Here is a 6,739-nt window from a genome sequence, read left to right as displayed (position 1 = left end):
TCAGAGGCTTTGTATCGGACTAGTGATCAGATCACCCTCTAGTATCCCCTGGCTCCACACACTGATCTGTTGTTCATTGTCATGGTGGTTTAGGTTACCTTACGACGTCGACTTCGAAAAGGAGGGAGTCAGGGATAACAAGTTGTTGTTGTTGTTGGACAACAAACGACACAGAAGTCACTCAGTCTGAGTCAGATGAGTCAGTCACCACACGACGACGGGTCCGGGAGAGTTAGTGACACACTTGTACACAGTCACCGCCACGAGGTGTGTATGGCAGTGGCACCGTGCGTGACAAGGCGACGGACTGCAGAGTGCGCTGCGCACCTCATGGCCAATCACTGTTCAGACATAAGCCACAGTGATTGGCCATAGTTGAGCGGCACCCAATGCTTCTTTGTAGGCTGCGCGGTGTCTGAGACTGTCTCAGCCAATCCAGAGACGCAGCATTAGCAGTGCCTGCCCTGGATTGGCTAAAGAGCACGGATAGGGCTAGCCCATACCGAGAGACGGGGGCCGCTGCATGAGGCAACCCTCGGCCTCTCGGGACCTCCTCCCTCTCAGTACATAGTGGCTGGCTAGCTGACAGACAGTGCGGCGAGTGCGCAAATTCGAGCATGCGCAAATTTGCGAGCCGCTGTCAGTCAGTCAGTGGGTGAAACTGTCACTCAACCTTAGTGCTCGCCCCCCAGCCCCACCCCCTTTGTAAGCCGATTGCCTCGGGCATGTCCCGATTCCCGGCCGCTATGCTACTGAAGCTGCCGATTCGCAATTCATTCATTGCTGCTTGTGCACACAGCAGCACGCACGGTGTTCCACTAGTGGGGCAACGCCCCAGTGACCCAATGGACGCACCGCTACTGGTCCCTGTGCCAATAGCCATACCAGTGCCAATCATACCGACCATACCGGGCTCTGAGGCACCAGGGCCATCAGCACCTGCCATCCCGGGGCCTGCGCTCCCAATACACGAGGTGCAGACGGGGGGGACGACTCCAGCTAATACTAGTGAGATCCCAGTGCAGCCTTTAGTTGCAGCAGCTCCCAATGTAGCGCTAGGTCAACAGGACATAGTGGCGAACCTAGTAGCATTGTTACCATGGCTGGTAAAAGCAGGGGCGGTGATCCCATCTACAGGTGGTGGGATCCTGTCAGCGGAGGGTATTGCCTTAGAGGAGGCAAGGAGCTTGGTAGCGCAAGTCGAGAAAGCAGCACAGGTGGTTCCGCCACCAGTTGAGGTTCACAAAAAGGCCGGGAGCAACACAAATAATTCAGGACTCCCAGTGAAGGCTGCAGCTGCGGGACCTGAAGACGCCAAGATGCAAGCAGGCACATCGGCAGGTACAGTACAATTGCTGTCAATCTTAGGTTTGGGGGATGTGCGGTCCAACAGAGAGAGTCTGGCTAGGCACATTGCGCAGGATGTAAAAGAACAGATTTGGAAGGGTGACTATGTAAACATCTTTTCCTTGCTGGTAGACAAAGATGAGAAGGAGGAGGCCAAGAAAGCAAGGGAATGGGCCCACCCACGAGAATGGGCCAATTGGCCAACTAGGTAAAAGGTTGAAGAAACACTGATTAATTGGATAAAGGCATTTGGGAACTTCCATGTGGTATTGATAGAGAAGTTTCCAGGGCTAAGCACAGAATTGGTGTGCTACCAGAAAAGAATTGCATGTGCGCATGATGAGTATGGTGGGATGTGCTGGAAGGAATATGACAAAGCTTTTAGAAGGGTAAAAGCATCTGATTCAGCTCTCACATGGTACCAGGTTGATATGATTTTGTGGTTAAGACACATGAATTACCAAGGCAAGGACGCGCCAAAGGTGCAGTTCTTTCGGCCAGCCACACCCCAAAGTGGGGGGGGCAGGGGCGGGCAGCAGAAAGGGAGCATGTTGGGATTTCAATAGAAAGACACGCACCAGACCCAATGGTTCCTGTAAATTCAAGCATGCCTGCTCATTCTGTGGACTTTCCTCTCACCCAGAGTCTGAGTGTTTTAAAAAACCAAAAGACAAGGGAGCCAAGAAACAAGAATGAGGTTCAATTGTTTGGAAAGGCGCACTCACCCATTGACATTATGGCCCTGATACCCTGCTGGAATAAATATTCATGCCCAAGAACAGCTCAGATTTTGTTGGAAGGTTTTACGGACGGTTTCCAGATCCCAGCCCCTGGGTACTCAGGGGTGTCTTATTGCCGCAATCAGCAGTCAGTGAGAGACAACATATCTGTGGCAAAAAACAAAGTACTGAAAAAACTGCTTTGGGAAGAGTGTCAGGTCCATTTGACTCAATGCCTGTGGATAATTTTGTCTGCTCACATCTGGGGGTGGTTCCCAAAAAAGACCCAGGGAATTTCTGCCTCATCCATAACCTATCTGCTCCCGGGGGCCAGTCTTTGAATGAGACCATTAACGGAGCCCTATGCTCCTTGAAATATGCATCATTGGACCAGGCAATTGCCATGCTGCGATCGCCTGGCCCAGGCACTCTTTTGGAAAGCGCGCCTTTAGGGCCCGGCCGCCTGGGATTCCAGCCACGCCCTTCCAGGCATGCTGGGGTAGCCTGATTGACGACTGGCATGGGGGAAGTCTTTCCAGGTCACCTTGGTGACGTAGTTCCGGCTGGGACCGGCAGGGGGAGGGGGAGGAGCTGAAGGTCTATTTAGGCTGTAGGGCCCCAGACTCTGATCTCTCTCCATCCCGCGCCGGCCCCAGTCACGTCGCCACCAAGGAATCTCCAAGGAATCCACTGGATGCCGAAGGAATCTCGTTTATCTCCCACTTGCAGGTTTCGGAGTACTGAGAAGGCGGAGCGGCGTGTGTGGGCCGGCGCGCATCGGGCGCTGAAAATGGTGATTGAAGATCTGGGGTTCTAGGACTTTGCAGCGGGAGTGCTGAGTTCGGGTTTTCAGCGTGGGAAGAGGAGGTAAGGTGTCGGGGGCTTGGGGGCATGGGGCAGTTGCGGGGGAAGTGGTTGTTGGGGGGACTTGGGGAATTTGATTGTTTTGGTGGTCCTGCGTGCCCTGCACGCTGTCCACCTCTGTGGCTGCCCAGTGTCCACAATCGTCGTCGCGCTGTACAGGTGCACACGCGGCAATTCGGCACCTTCCTCTTGGGGATTGCAGTAGATTGCGGGCATCTCCCCAGGCGGAATCCATAGGCGGCATAGAGAGGCATGCAGTCCAGTAGAAAACCCGCGTGTGTTTGCAACAGCCTATTTGGGAGAGTTAAGTACTAGGGGGAATGGTATTGTGCATAGGCGGAGCGGCAGTCGTGTAGAACGCCCCCGTGTCTTTTCAAAAAGCCTTTTTAGGATATTTGAGTACTAAGGGTAACCTTATTGCACATAGGCGGAGCAGCACAAGGAGAAAAAGCGGGATATATCGGTGACGCGCAAGGCATTGCGTGCCGATTATACCAAGCGGGGAGATATCAGGGTGTATAGCTTACAGGATATAGCTGGCAGAAGGCTGGATTACATGTAAGGGGCCAATTATAGTGGGTATAGCCTACAGAATATAGCGGGCTGAACCGGGAGGAGGCATATCGGGAAGGGATCTCGCCTAATACATTCCAGGATCAGCTTGCTGGCGGGAAGGGCCACAGTAAGGACAGCATTGTCTGTAATTATTATATTGGGAAAGCAGGCGGGCAGGACCTCATAGGGTGCCAGCTAAGGGGCGTAAACCAAAGAGGAAGGACAGTGACCCCAATCTCTCACAGTTATTAAAACTTGTCCTGGCCAAGTTGAATCAAGATGAAGTGAGTGAGGATGAGGCGGGGGAGCAGGTTACAGAGCAGGATCAGGGCATGGAGGGTGGGATCGCCCCCGTGGAACCCATGTCCCCCCTAGAGCAGCATTCTCCCCACTGGAGAAAAGGCCCAGGACTCGCCCAAGTAGGGAGAGGAGTAAAAGTGGAAAAGGGGCTAGAGGACATAAAGATAGTCAGGGGAAAGGAGATCTTGAGGAGCAGCGCCCCGCGCAGGAGGCACCTAGCGGGGCACTTAACGTATCACCCCAGTCAGCGCCAGCTCAGGCAGCACCCAATGCAGTGGAGCGGGATGACGTGGGGTCAGTATTGGCAGAGATTCGGGGGGCATTAAAGGCATTAGCACCTTCGACACAAATCCCAGGCATAGGGACAACAGTGGACCCACGTGCGGTGGAAGCAGGACAGAGTGCCCAGAGGGACACAGCTCTGGCTCAAGGGCTAGCCTCAGCGCACCAGGGTGTGCTAGGAGGGGGGTACCATCACAGGAGGGCACCTCAGGGGGGTAGCCCCCCACCCCAAGTAATTCTGAGAGGCCGACAGGGGTAACACAAGGGACAACAGCTAGCATATTGGCATCAGTAGCAACCTTGCTGGCACAATTGGCAGCGCCTGCGTTAGGGATTCAGGGCAATGGGGCACCTGTGGCACCATGGGCACCACCACCAGCCTTAGGGAGCACAGTCAATGAAATCAGTAAGCAAATAGCCCTCTTGGGTGGGGCGCAGGACAAAGACTTGAACACAGCCCCTTCAGCAGTGGGTCAAGCGGCCCCCGCTCAACCCGCTGCGGCGACAGTGACCGCAACAGGTAAGGCGGTTGAGAGCTAAAACAAAAGTACTAACAGCGGGAACACAGCGATTGGGGGGCAGGACACATTATTGTCCAAACCAGGTAAATTGGCTTCACTCGTTCCCCAGGACATGAGGGAAAAGATTTGGAAGGGAGAATTCATTGATATATTCTCCTTTATCAGACCAAAGAGGAGGGAAGTGGAAGCTAAAGAAAAAGATGGGAAGGAGGGTTCTTTCAAGGACAGGAAACCGAGGGTGGAGGAGTCAATTACTAATTGGCTGTTTGGTTTTAACGTCTTTACTACAGTTATGTTGGAATAAAACCTCAGCTGGCGATACCATTGATATTTTATGCTAACAAAATTCTAAAAGCGCACACAATGTATGGCGGTATGGCATGGCTTGATTACGACAGGGATTTCAGATGGGCTAAGGTAGAGGACCCAGACATGGGTTGGGATCAGACAGAGGTGAATGTGTGGTTAGAGAGTGTGAACAACAAAGCACCGATGAAGCAGCCCTTTCGGACTTCACAAGGTGGGGCAGGCGAGAAAAAAGGGACCTGCTGGGCATTCAACCGCAAAACATGTACTTGGCCAGTGGGGACATGTAAATGTAAACACGCCTGCGCATTCTGTGGTCACCCCTCGCACCCAGAGTTTAAGTGCATTAAAAAATCAAAAGATAGAGGTAGGGAGCACAAGGCACCCCCACAGTAGGTTACCCACGCCAGTTGAGATTGGGAAGCTGATTTTCTGGCTGAATCAGTATCCCAATAGGACCGCAGCCAAGGTGTTGTACCAGGGGTTCGCTACAGGTTTTCGCATTCTCGCACAGGGGATGCCACCTGTTAGCCATTGCACTAACCTACTGTCGGCATGCACACATCCTACGATAGTGTCGCAAAAAGTTAGGAAGGAAAGCTCGTTGGGGCGGATAGCAGGCCCATTCGCAACCCCCCCTTTGTTAGGTTACATGTGCGCACCGTTAGGGGTGGTACCTAAGAAGGAACAAGGCCTGTACAGGATGATTCACAACTTATCTGCCCCAAGGGAAGCGTCAGTAAATGAAGCCATAGACCCATCCTTATGTTCAGTGACATAATCTTCCTTTGACATGGCATTGCAGAAACTGCGGGACTTGGGTCCCAATGCCTTCATGGCAAAAACAGACATTGAGTCAGCCTTCCGGCTCATGCCTATGCACCCTGAGGATTATCACTTGTTGGGTTTCCAGCTGAACCACCAGTATTATTATGACAAATGTATGCCAATGGGATGTGCAGTGTCATGTAAATATTTTGAGATGTTTAGCACAATGCTTCAGTGGCTGTTCACTTTCAGAACAGGGCACATGGACATCGTGCATTACTTGGATGACTTTATGGTCATGGGCCCGGCTGCATCCGGGGCATGTAGTCAGGCTTTGAGGTAACTGGTCTCCATGTTTGAAACATTTCGGGTCCCTTTGGTGCCGGGGAAAACAGTAGGTCCTGCAACTTGCATGTCTTTCCTGGGGATTGAAATAGACACAGTGGTAGGGTAGTGCAGATTACCAGAGGACAAAGTGCAGGCATTCTCCCAAGCAATAGATTCAGCGTTGGCAGGAGCGAAAGTGACACTTCACCAACTCCAGGTATTGGTGGTCCAGTTGAACTTTTCCTTACGGATCATCCCAATGGGGTGCCCCCTCTCGAGCAGTGTTGGGTCCACGCTGGTGCAGGGAAGATTGGCCGGCAGCTTGGCACGAGAGCGGGTTGACCAGGAACATAGCCTTTTTAGAACTGTTCCCAATTGTGGTAGCGGTTACTGTGTGGGCTGACTTCTTTAAGAATAAAACTGTAGTTTTTTGGTCTGACAACATGGCTGCAGTGGAAGCCATTAACAGGCAGGGGACCACCTGTACACATGTTCTGAGACTGTTGAAGCATTTAGTATTGGCTTGCTTGAAGCTGAACCTGCTATTCAGAGCAGCGCATATCCCAGACGTAGAGAATCAGGCTGCTGATGCTTTGTCTCGCTCCAAGTTGCAGGAATTCCGGAGGTACCATCCACAAGCAGAGGACCAGATGACAGTGTTCCCAACATCTCTGTGGAAGATTGGAGCCCCGCATTAGCGGGGTTGGTGGGTGCCTCGTTGAGCGAGCGCACCCGGTGGGCTTATCAGCA

The 6,739-nt window shown here is 52.6% G+C and overlaps 1 pseudogene; it reads left to right on the top strand.

Moving 5' to 3' along the window:
* The first annotated feature begins 746 nt into the window (after nucleotides 1-746).
* LOC146867348 (uncharacterized) lies at nucleotides 747-5,290 on the top strand (annotated as a pseudogene).
* Nucleotides 5,291-6,739: the final 1,449 nt, after the last annotated feature.

Source organism: Triturus cristatus, chromosome 1_2 (assembly GCF_964204655.1).
Source record: "Triturus cristatus chromosome 1_2, aTriCri1.1, whole genome shotgun sequence".
NCBI lineage: Eukaryota > Metazoa > Chordata > Amphibia > Caudata > Salamandridae > Triturus > Triturus cristatus.
The sequence above is the reverse complement of the archived record's forward strand: the minus strand, read 5'-3'. Positions and strand labels throughout refer to the sequence as shown.